This window comes from Xiphophorus couchianus, chromosome 18, assembly GCF_001444195.1.
Source record: "Xiphophorus couchianus chromosome 18, X_couchianus-1.0, whole genome shotgun sequence".
NCBI lineage: Eukaryota > Metazoa > Chordata > Actinopteri > Cyprinodontiformes > Poeciliidae > Xiphophorus > Xiphophorus couchianus.
In genome coordinates this window covers 147,793-159,932 of record NC_040245.1, presented here as the reverse complement: position 1 = coordinate 159,932, position 12,140 = coordinate 147,793, and the positions used below count along the sequence as shown (strand labels likewise).

At 46.2% G+C, this 12,140-nt stretch overlaps 1 long non-coding RNA gene across 1 annotated transcript; it reads right to left on the bottom strand.

Annotated features, from left to right (window-relative positions):
• Positions 1-8,154: 8,154 nt before the first annotated feature.
• LOC114161696 (uncharacterized) lies at positions 8,155-8,679 on the bottom strand. The gene is made up of 2 exons (XR_003599067.1): positions 8,460-8,679; positions 8,155-8,215 (listed from the first exon to the last, which is right to left on the bottom strand). It is a non-coding gene; the product is annotated as an uncharacterized LOC114161696 (long non-coding RNA).
• Between the last annotated feature and the right edge of the window lie 3,461 nt (positions 8,680-12,140).

Below are 12,140 nucleotides of genomic sequence, written 5' to 3'. Positions count from 1 at the left end.
ACAGGAGAAATGGAGGAAAGCGCTTCAAGTTTATAACAAGAAAAAAGAGGGAGGGGGGCAAGAGGGGGGGGGGTATTGGGGTAACAAAGGCAACCAGCAGCAGAGAGTCTAAGCGCCAGCAGCTTAGTGCCCCTGTGGAGCCGCCTTTGTTCTGCCCCAATGTGGGGGTGAGGGGCAGGAACAATGGGGCAACACTGGGAGGGGGGGCAGAAGGAGAGGGGGGTGACGCATCTTCAGTTGGAAAAACCCAAAGAGTTTTGTTCTGGTCCAGTAAAACCCTCAGTGTTCCTGCAGTAGATCCAGTCGTCCATTAGATCCACTGATCCCTGACTGGGCCCAACCGGGTTAGCCAGGACCGGTGGCTAACACCTGGCTAACTCTTCTGCTAGCTCGGTTGCTAACTGTTCCAGATAAACATGAGCCTAACATGAAGCTAGTCTCGGCGCTGAGTCACGTGGATTCAAACAGAACCTGAAGGAACTGGAGCTGGTGACCCGTCTGGAACCAGTCACCTGTCCCAGTTGGACTGGTTGGACTGGATAACAGACTGGGACTCAATCCAAAGGTTGTGGGTTTGACTCCAACTTCACAGGTTGATGAGCTCCTGGGGAAAACCCCAAGTGGATGGATGATTAATCTCTGCACACAACTTGTGGAAGTGAGGGAGGTCAGAGGTCATCCAGATGAGAGGGTTTCAGGTCTTCCTCCTCTGTAGTGGTGCCCATTCTGATTGGCTGCCACTAGGAAACTTAGCAACACACGTGCACCAAAGCAGAGTGCTAGCTAGCATTAGCTTTGGAGACTCAGTGCAAACATGTTCAATACACAGCTGAAGTTTGCTTCTGATTGAATTCTGATTCAGCACTGGATGACCAGCCTAGCGATGCTAGTTGTTAGCCACTGAGGTAACTTTGCTGGTCCCGTTATCCTCACACTGGGCCATGAATCTGAGTGGACTGGCCTCCAGAACCAGAACCAGAATGTTTGGACCTCCTGGAAGCTGCTGAACCCGTTCTAACCGATGATGTTTGTAATGTTCCTTTAAATACGTCCAGGACCCAGTGACTGGTTCTGACCCAGTGTGTTACCATGGTTACAGCAGTCCCTAGGCTCGAGTGAAACGAGAGCGGTTCCCTGAAACCAGTACAAACATTTTCCAGTTATCAATCCAGCTTCATCCATGGAGAACGGATCAGCCCAGTTTGAAGAGCTACTGGTTCACCAGTAAGCCCAGTTTGCCCCAGTATGGCCTCCCATTTGGGTCGGAGGAGGCAGAGCAGAACCAGAGCTTTGGTTCTTCCCACTAATCAGTGTGAGGTGAGGGCTAATTAGGCTGCAACAACACACACACACACACACACACACACACACACACACACACACACACACACACACACACACACACACAAGCCTTCAGGGAGACATGTTTCATCTTTAAAATGTCCATCCTGGTCCAGTGTCTGTCTGTCTGTACAGATGGATAGATGGATGTAACCAGGTGTTTACGAGCTCAGAGGCTCTGGTGACATCAAGGTGTGTGTGTGTGTGTGTGTGTGTGTGTGTGTGTGTGCATGATTGAACAGGCCAAACCACAGCAAACAGAAAAGAAGGCAGATCAGCGAAACAGAGTGAAAGCAGCGAGACGGAGCATCGATCTGACACCAACCTGGACAGGTCACCATCCAGAGAGGAAGAGGAGGAAGAAGAGGAAATAGTTTCTGTGTCTCTGCCATCATTTGTGTTCCACAGGAAGTTGATGTTTCATCACCTCCTCTTTTCTTCCACCCTTGTCCCTGGTGGAGTCAGGAGGTGCTGGTGTCTCTCCAGTGAGACATTTCGGGCGAGAGGCGGGCTCACCTGGACGGGTCTGCAGATTTTCTCATCACAAATGGAAATTTTAACGGTATGATATAATTCCTGCAAACCGTTTTCTCTCATGTTCCCATTTCTACTTCAGATTTCTGTCTCTTGTCTCTGATCTCCGAACGTTACAATTCACAAAACCTTTCATCTTCCATAGTTTGCATCACAGCATCGATATAACTGCAGAATCATGCTACATGACCAGTCTGAAACTAGTCTGAAACCAGGCTGAAAATAGTCTGACAATAGTCTGAAACCAGTCTGACACCAGTCTGAAACCAGTCTGCCTACTGGCTTCCTGACAGACTGGTTTTCGGGCCGTTGCCTCTGTGATCCAGTCCAGCCTGCGGTTCTGCATGGCTGCATGTGTGTCTGACCTGCTGAGTCAGAAAGAGGTCAAAGGTCATGGAAGGTTTGTGGTGCCACTTTTCCATCCTGATGCGTTCACACGCTGCGATGTGGCAGCAGCATTCTGTGCTGTGATTGGCTGAGGCAGCTGTAATGGGAGGAGCTTAGCTGGGATTAACTGGGATCTGTAATGGATCGTATAATAACAGAGGAAGAGGAGGAAGAGGCTGCAGGATGGAGAAGTGGAATAAATCAACCTGAAGGGAAATACATGAAAGGAGATGATGATGATGATGATGAAGGCCTGGAGAAAGATAACGAGGAGCAGAACGAGCTCGTTAGTGCAGGGAGGAAGAGGAGGAGTTCTCCACTAAACGGGACAAGAAGGAAGGAAAGAAAAAGGACTTCCTGCCATGATGGCAGCCATCTTGACCGCCATCTTTAACCAGATGGACGAACTGCAGCCAGCGTTGTCCTGGGAGACGAACAGAACTGGAAGTTCTGGAGTGTCAGGATCAGTGTTTTGTTTTTTTTGTTTTTTGTGGAAGCCTGCTGCTTCCCACTTCCTCCACCAGATGCCACCTAGGAGCAGAACCCCTGGAGAGGCGTGGGGTCGAACCCGGGGACACACCTGTGGCGCATTGTCTGACTGAGGCTGGGAGTATTTAAGAAGCGGCGAGCTGACACTTCCTTGCCTGAGTGTTTGTTTACCTTGGTAACAAATCGTTCCTGAGTAGGCCCTCTGAGCATTTCCTGAGATAATCGCCTCCTGTGTTTTTTCCTGTTGTCAGGTTTACCTGGATTCCTCCGGAGTTTTCCGAGAGGAGAGTTCTGTGGGTCGTTTGTCCTGGACTCCGACCAGCCGCCAGTTCGCTCCTCCACTCAGTCTGACTTACCTGTCCGCCCTCCAACGGTTCGTTGCCTCTCCACGCCGCCCCTGGGTCCTTTGTTGCTCCAAAGGAAACATCCATCCGCTCCTAGTAAGCCTTTCCCTTCGTCAACATATATATTCATCCACCTTCCTGGATTCGTATATTCTAACAGCTTCTCCTCGTTGACAGTGGCTGAACTGGTTGCCCCTTCCAGACTCCTGCTCCGTGTTTTCTCCCCAACCCTATACCCTCGTGTCAATAAACTTCATTATTGTTTTGCACACGCGTCTCCTGATTGTGTTTGTGCATGTAGGTTCGTAAACTGGAACCAAACATGACATGGAGTCAGAGGTATGACACGTGCAGGTCTCCATGGAGATTCAGGGTAACACCTGTTGGTCTCCATGGCAACTGGGGAGGGGAGAAGGATACCCAAAGAGACTGAATCAGGAACCAATCAAACCTGGTTTCACGTTATTAAATTATTACTATATTATTATACGTTTCAGAGAATCTGGTTGCTGTTCCTTCCTCTGGCTCTTCATCATTGTCATCATCATCATCATCATCACTCTGGTTTAGAAGTGTGTGTGGCTCAGACAGAGGAAGACGAGGCTGGATGGAGGGAAAAGATGAAGGTCAGCATGAGGAGTGGGAGGAGCTTTTCTCTTTTCAGTGGTGGTGCAGCGATGCATGTCAGCGTCCTCCACCCCCCAAAAACCCACTGCATCCCGTCCACAAAGAAGATAGGCGGGGCGTGTGTGTGTGTGTGTGTGTGTGTGTGTGTGTGTGTGTGTGCCAGCCAGTCTGAACTAAAGACCGCCAAAACACTGAAGTGTGACTCATCACAGAGGATTACCTCCCTGCCCCTCCGGCTTCACTCTGACTGCTTTTATGAAACAGAACCATGAAAAGTTCTGGGCTGCAGGACGCGGAGCTCCGCCGCCGTCCAGCAGCCTGGCCGCCATCATGCCGCCATCATGGCATCTGGTCTCAGGTTGGAGCTGCGTCCTGATTGGTCCAGTTCTGAACATCATTTTCATTCAGGAAAGATTTAGACAGGAGCTACAGAGGTGTTAGAATAAGGAAGAGGAGATTCTCAGCTCATTAATCCGGATCATTATTATTATCATCTCCTTCCTCCACCTCATCTCTTCTTCCTCACTCACTCCTGATTTCCCGTCACGCTGGAGCTTCAGAACCGGATCAGAACCAGTGTACAGAACAGCCATCATGCTGCAGCTGTTGTTCCATCCAACCTGAAGCTAATCTCTTCAGTGTTACGTAACGGAGAATCTTTATGTAACCGATCTGTATTTTAGCTCTAAAAGTAAATATTTTATTTATTGTTGCGTTGGCAGAATGAGGCCAATCAGCTTCCTTTTTCCTCCAGTCTGCTAACACTTCCTGTTTGCCTGACACGGCGGTCCCAGAGGTTTGAGTTGGTTACAATAATCTGTTGATTCGCTCCAGTGATCCCCTTCCTCAGAGTGGAAGCCTGTCAGTCTGGCGCTCTGCTGTCAGATCCTTCCTGATGTCAGTTCTTCTTCTGGTGTTCTCCTGAATGTTTCTGAGTTCATACTGCCATCTTACCGCCAATGAAGCAGAAATCAGCTCCAAGCTCCAGAAAACAGGAACGAGTCGCCATCAGACATCCAGCAGGTCAGAGAATCCCAGAAAAGAGGAAGAAGAATCATCACAGCTTTAATCTGATGTTCATGGAAGCTGATTAAATATTTGAACTGAAGGGGATCTAACTGTGAAGGTGGCTTCAGAGTGTGAATATTTATTTATCTTTAATTTGTGTGTTTGCTCTTCAATGAGCCTCCAGCTCACAATGAAGCTCAGGAGATACGAGATTATTCTGCAGTAAATCTGATTCATCTGCTGACCGCTCATCCTCAGCAGGAAGGAAAACAGAAACACAGAGAACAACAACAGGCTGCGACTCATCACTCACTGGAAAAACAGCAACGATAAGCTGGTTAGCTAAGCTACAGAAACATAAACTGGATTATGTAGCAATGAGATCATAAACTACAGAAGGAGAAATAAAGCTGGGGTTAATTACAATCATCAAATCTAAATGAAGCTAATGATAAATTAAGTTAACATGAACCACAGGAAGATAAATTACAAAACATTTAGCAATTCATAATGTAAAGGTGAAATGAATGTAGCTAAGGTAAGCAAAGATAAGTCAGGCTAAAACTATTGTTGAAGTTAAACATGTAAGTTAAGTTATGCTAATGTAGCAAGTGTGTAAAAATGTTTATATTTCACCCCAGTCCATCCTCATTGTCTACATATATTTGTTTTTCTAGGTTTCTGAATTGTATTTTATTTTGGTGGAGAAGCTTTTATTTTCTTGTTTCCTGTTTCCACGTCACATCCTGTGTATTCAAGCTGCCCTCCTCAGTTCACGTTGATCGTACAGAACTGTCTTCTGTTTGTGTATAAAAATATTCAAAAAGTCCTTGAAAGTATGTTTGTTAAACTCGCAACTTGTTATATATTGTGGTTGAACTGTTTTACGTTTAGCGCAGGGTATTTAATTCCCACGTTAGTGACATTTATCGAGTTTACTGTGCCAACGTGTTTTTTGTTGTTGTTTGTTTTGTGATTGTTTAAGGTGTGTGTGGGGAAGCCAGAGCCCAAGAACTGCTGTCTGAAAGTATTGTTGTTTTAAACCTGAGAGAGCAGGTTTATTCTGCTCTCTGCTGAATAAACCAAATCAAAAGTTTTACTAATACTCTCTGCTGTCTCAGCCGGAGTTTACCTGCTGCAATACACCCAGAATCCTCGTCCGCTGGTTCCTTTCGCCCATTACACACAACAGATGAGTCAAATGAAGCTAAGGTAACGAACAGAAACATAAACTAATGTTATGTAAATCATGAGAAGGTAAGCTGCAGAAATGAAGATAACAAAGGATAAGATAACTCAGCTAACCTAATCTCATCCAAGGCAGGAGAAAGTAAGCTAAGCTACTTTTGCTAGCTAAGCCAAATTAGCTAACAGTGTGAACCAAAGGAAGACAAATCATAATATCAGCTAACAGCATCAAAGCTGTTCTTTTCTTTTCTTGTGTTTCATTGTTTGTTTCTTTGAAGCCTAGAGCTGATGCCTGTTGAGAATCTGTCAAGACTTAATATCTGCTGTCCGCTAGCTCTGCTAAAATAGCTAGCATGGCTCCCGTTCCAACAGTTCCCCCCTGCTGACATCAGGTCACATTAATAAGGTGGCTTCCCTCACAAACCAAAGAGGATCATGGGAGCTCCAAGACTCGCTGATGTGTGCTTCAGCACTCAGGACAATCGTCTTCATGACGCCGTGAACGCAGAGGGACAAAGACAGAGAGAGAGAGAGAGGCAGAGAGAGAGAGAGAGACAGATCGACAGACAGAGAGAGAAAGACATTCAGCCAGTCTGCGCTCTGGACGTCCCGCTTGCTGCTCTGCTCCATCATAATCCCATTATGTGCAGCAACAACCTGCCAGCTTCGATCTGAGTCGTCATGCTAACCCTGGCCATGGGCCGGCTCGTCCTCTCTCAGCCAATGAGAAGCCTTCGTGCTGATTAGTGGGCAGTGATCTCATTATGATGTCCCGCCCACTCTGAGATGAAAGAATGGAACGATGGAGAGATGAAGGATGGAGAGATGAAGGATGGAGAGATCGTTTCTCCTTCAGTCTGATGGTTTGACGTCTTGTGATGTCGGTGGTTTTGTGATGTCATCAAACTGTAAAGTTTGTTCAGTTGTTTCCTTTCTCACTGTGATTCTGTGTTTCTGGTGTTTAAAGCTCATCCACCCGCCTTGCTGCTGAAATGTGTTAACAGATGAACTTCTCACAGAGTCGGCTGCTGATTTGATGGGTTCAGTTTGAAGAGCAGCAGATCCACTTGGAAACTCTACTGGTTTTCCTGGATATTTCTTGCTGATGATGCAGATTTGTATTCCTCTGATTTGCTCAAATCAGAAGCTAAGCAAGTCCTACATAAGATAAACGAAGCTCATCTAACTTAAAGATGAAGGACAGCAACATAAACTAAAACTAGTGTGAATGCTGTAAGCTGAAAGATTTGGGTGAAAATGGCAAAAGCATTTGAGGTCTACAGAAAAAGACTTGCAGAAATGTAAGAAATCAATAGAAGCAGCAGAAAAAAGCAAAGGGATGCACAATGTGTAAAGAAAAACAGTTTCAGTCGATGCAAAAATCCCACCCAAAAGAGTATCAGAAAGTGGTGCAGAACAGCGATTACAAAGCTAACGTCACAGCAGATTATAAGGCAGAAGGAGCTAGAAGCTAAAGTTAGCTGACATACTAACAATGACATCTAGGCTACTGATGTTACCTACAGTAACATACTTCATGTAGTGTGGAAAAAATATTTAAAGGTTATATTAGCTAAAAATCTAAAGCTAGCTAAAGTACTAAATGTAGCATCTATGCTAGCATCTTCGGTAACATACTCCATGCAGAGAGAGCAATTTTTGCAATTCAGTATCATACTGCATTTTAGTGTGAAAAATTAGCTAAAATGCTAATATTAGCTTCAATGCTATCATAATCATGTTGGATTACACTAACATGCTGAGAAACTAATTTAATCAGTTTAGTTAGTCAATTTTGCCTTTTTAGTCAAAATTACCTAAAAAGATAATGCTATCTTCAATGCTATCATCATCATGTTGGCTTACACTAGCATGATGGCTTACAATGCAAATGTAACAGGTGGCATCAATGAGTCTCAGAAGTCGTTCAGGTGGGTCTCAACCAGATATTTTATTTTTTTTTTTCTGGGGGAAGAAGGGAAAACAAATGAACAACCTCCTCAACTCCTTCTCCCTGCACTCCGACTCCACAGCAGCGCAGAATAACGCTCTCTGCTAACATTTTTTTCTCTCAGACTTAACAAAAGTTAACAAAAAAAGAAATCTTCTCACAAAAATAGTAAACTAAAAACAAGAGGAGAAAACCGCCACCTGGTGGCCACAACAACACAATACAGTGGGACAGAGTTAAATAAACAGAGATAAAGAGTATAAATTAAAAATAAAAAAACATACTTGGGGGAAGAAGGGAAAACAAATGAACAACCTCCTCAACTCCTTCTCCCTGCACTCCGACTCTAAAAATGTGGAAATAAAAACAATGTTCAACCGGGCTGTGCTGGACTAGCACCGGTCGTTCGCGCCAAAATAAAAAGGAAATTATAATAAAACTATTTATGAAAAAAACCACAATGACGGTCAAAACTGCAAAATAACACACTAACAAACAATAATAAACAGCATATGGTAAAGACCTCAACATGAACAACATCCATACAGAAAAACAACCATATCTCAGCAGCTAACTTTCCTCTGACTTACCCACAGCAGCACAGAACAACGCTCTGAGGGAAAAAGGGGGGGCAGAAGAGCTACGAGGGCTGGAGTAAACTACGGAAGCCCAGAAAACACAAACGAGGCGGAGAGCAGAAGGGCGACCCCCGCAGGCAAAAACAACGAAATAAATAAAAATAACTGAATAAGATAAAATTCACAAATTCACAATATAAAATGAATAACAAATAATAATTTACAAAGAAACACATTTGTAACTCTGTTACACAAATTTGAATAAAATGTCTAACAATAGCACATTAGCTACCGCTACGCTACTTAATAGATTATTGACTATTACAGGACCAGGACTGCTAGCCGAAGTCACTAGCTAAAGTCGGTAGTTGAAGCCCCTAGCTGATGCCACTAGCTGGAAACATTAGCCAAAGCCACTGGCTGAAATCGCTAGCTGAAGCCGCTAGTTGAAGTTGCTAGTAAAAGCCGCTAGTAAAAGCCGCTACCTGAAGTCGGTAGTTGAAGCCACTAGCCGAAACCACTGGCTGAAGTTGCTAGCTGAAGCCGCTAGCTGATGCCTCTAGCTGGATACGTTAGCCGAAGCCACTAGTTGAAGTCGTTAGTTGAAGCCACTAGCTGGAGACGTTAGCCGAAGCCTCTAGCCACGGCCGATAACTGAAGTTGCTAGATGATGCCACTAGCTGGAGCCGTTAGCCGAAGGTCCGCAGATCAGCTGCTTTTGGAGGTACCGAGATCAAGAAGGAAGCTCAGAGGGGACAGGGCTTTCTCTGTCATGGGCCCCAAATTATGGAACAACTTGCCTTTGCAGGTCAGGGAAGCCCCTTCACTATCCACTTTTAAAGCTCGTCTTAAAACCCATCTATTTTATTTGGCTTTCAACTCTAGCGGGATCTAGTTTTAAATTGTATGTTTTTGTTTTTAAACTGTAAGTTTTATTTTATGCTTTTTTATTGTTATGTTGTGTTTTGATGTACAGCACTTTGTATCAGCTTTGGTTGTTTTAAAGTGCTTTATAAATAAAGTTGGTATGGTATGGTATGGTATGGAAACAGCTAGCTAAAGTCGCTAGTTGAAGCTGCTAGCCAAAGCTGCTAGCTGAAGTAGGTAGTTGAAGACACTAGCTGGAGAGGTTAGCCGAAGCCTCTAGCCAATTCTGTTGGCTGAAGTCGCTAGTTGAAGCCGCTAGCCGAAACCACTGCCTGACGTCGCTAGCTGTAGTCGCTAGCTGATGCCACTGGCTGATGCCACTAGCTGGAGTCGTTAGCCGAAGCCTCTAGCCAAGGCCGTTAACTAAAGTCGCTAATTGAAGCTGCTAGCCAAAGCCGCTAGTTGACATTGGTAGTTGAAGATGCCACTAGCTGGAGACCTTAGCCGAAGCCTCTAGCTGAAGTCACTAGCTGATGCCACTAGCTGGAGACGTTAGCCGAAGCAGCTAGCTGAAGTCGCTAGTTAAAGCTGCTAGCCAAAGCCGCTAGCTGAAGTAGGTAGTTGAAGCCACTAGCTGGAGACGTTAGCCGAAGCCTCTAGCCAAGGCTGTTAGCTAAAGTTGCTAGTTGAAGCTGCTAGCCGAAGCTGCTAGCTGGAGCCAGCAGTGTTTTCGTCTCCATCCTCTGAAGCAGTGAAGCCTCTCATCCTCACTTATCTTCACTTCTCACCTCTATTGGTGGAGCTGGGATTAACGTTCTCAGTTGCTGGGAAGAATCTCCTCTAATTGGATTCCAGGAAAGTTGAAAAGAGGATCAGTGTGAAAGCAGGACATGAAACAGGAAGTGGACCAGAAACAGGAAGTGGACGGGGGGGTGGGGTAGCCGGGAAGTCCTGATGTTCCTCTATCAGGCGCCATCTTTACTCTGGACTGAAGGAAAAACGTCTGCAGACGGTTCTGGAGGCCAAACCAGAACCGGCGGGCTGGATTGACCAATCAGCCGTCAGTTGATGAGTGATCCAACAAGATCTGGGTCAACTGGAGTCAGCTGCACTACTGAGGTCAAAGGTCACCCTGAACTAATCTGGTGGTGGTAAACATGTGCTGGTTCTCTGCTGCTTGGACAGATTTAGCCGTCCCATCAAGATGGCCCAGTAATCCAGCAGAACTGTAGTGGGACCATCAGATGAACTCAGACTGGGAATGACTAGGAATGACTGGGACCAGTTATGGTTCATGTCACCCAATGGACAAATTATTAAACTTTATTAAAAACGTCTCTGGGTTGAGATCGATTCATAGCAGCCGCCATCTTTACGTGTGTTTAAATAATCGAAGCATTAAAGTGGCTGCAGCAGGTCACTGGTGTGTGTGTGTGTGTGTGGGCGTGTGTGTGTGGTCTCTAGAGTGAGTCCCATGAGTCAATACAGACCATAATATTGTGAGTTTACCCATAATGCCCTGGGGAAGCGGCGGCTGAGTGAACTCATTGGAGGTTGAATACTGCACTGAGTGGACACTGGGGACCGTAACCACGGAGACACTGGGGACCGTAACCACGGAGACACTGGGGACCGTAACCACGGAGACACTGGGGACCGTAACCACGGAGACACTGTGACATGTTGCTACAGTTCAAATGAAGATAATCACGTAGTTATGAATGTTTGTTTATGAAAGATAAACATTAAGGTGATCCACTGATCCTCCCAGTGGTGACCAGGAGAACCACTGAGGTCGGTACCAACAGGCTGGTACCAGTGGGTCAGTATCAGTGGGTCGGTACCAACAGGTACCCCCTTTTGGCCCAATCTTTCACATCGGGGCTTCAACATTTTTATTTGGGAACTTCTGACTGCCTCCGTTTCCTGGGGTTCTGTTATGACGTGACACAGACTCTATTTTGACCCAGCCGGTTTTCAACCAGCATCTCCTCCTGAGTCTCAGCAGAACCAAACAAAGCCTCCAGTGTTCCTCTGGTGGAGGACAGGCCTGAGATTCCCGGAGCCGGAGGAGTCGGAACGCTGCTGGAATGTTCCTGGAATCTGCTGGTTCTGGTCCAACATGTTCTGTGGACACAATATGTCCGCCGTTTGGAAGCTGCAGGTTTTATTTTCCTTCAGTCGATCAGACAACATGAAATTCTGATTTCTTCCTCAATTGATTTAAAATGAACCTGCAGCCGGTCCGCTGGGCAGAACCACCTGGAGCCCAACCCGCTCAAGGCTAAGAACTTCCAAGCCTCTCCAGGTCTTTCCAGGTGTTTCCAGGCAGCGCATGAAGCGTTTAAACATGGAAATTGGATTTTCCCAGTGTGGGATTTAACTGTGATCTAAAATCCCCTGGAATCTTTTCTCTGCTCACATTAAACCATCCTCCCTGCAGCCGGAGCCGATGGATCTTCACGGATCACTGGACCAATCGGATCCGGTCATCAAACAGAACTGCTGAGGGCGGGGTGGTCGGGTCCAAACAGAACCGCTGAGGGCGGGGTGGTCGGGTCCAAACAGAACCGCTGAGGGCGGGGTGGTCGGGTCCAAACAGAACCGCTACCGTTCATCCATCCATCCATCTTCTTCCGCTTATCCGGGGTCGGGTCGCGGGGCTAGCAGCTTCAGAAGGGAGGCCCAGACTTCCCTCTCCCCAGCCACTTCTTCCAGCTCCTCCGGGGGAATCCCGAGGCGTTCCCAGGCCAGCCGAGAGACATAGTCTCATACCGTTCATCATACTGGAAACATTCTGTCTTTTTATCAAGGTGAATATTGGAG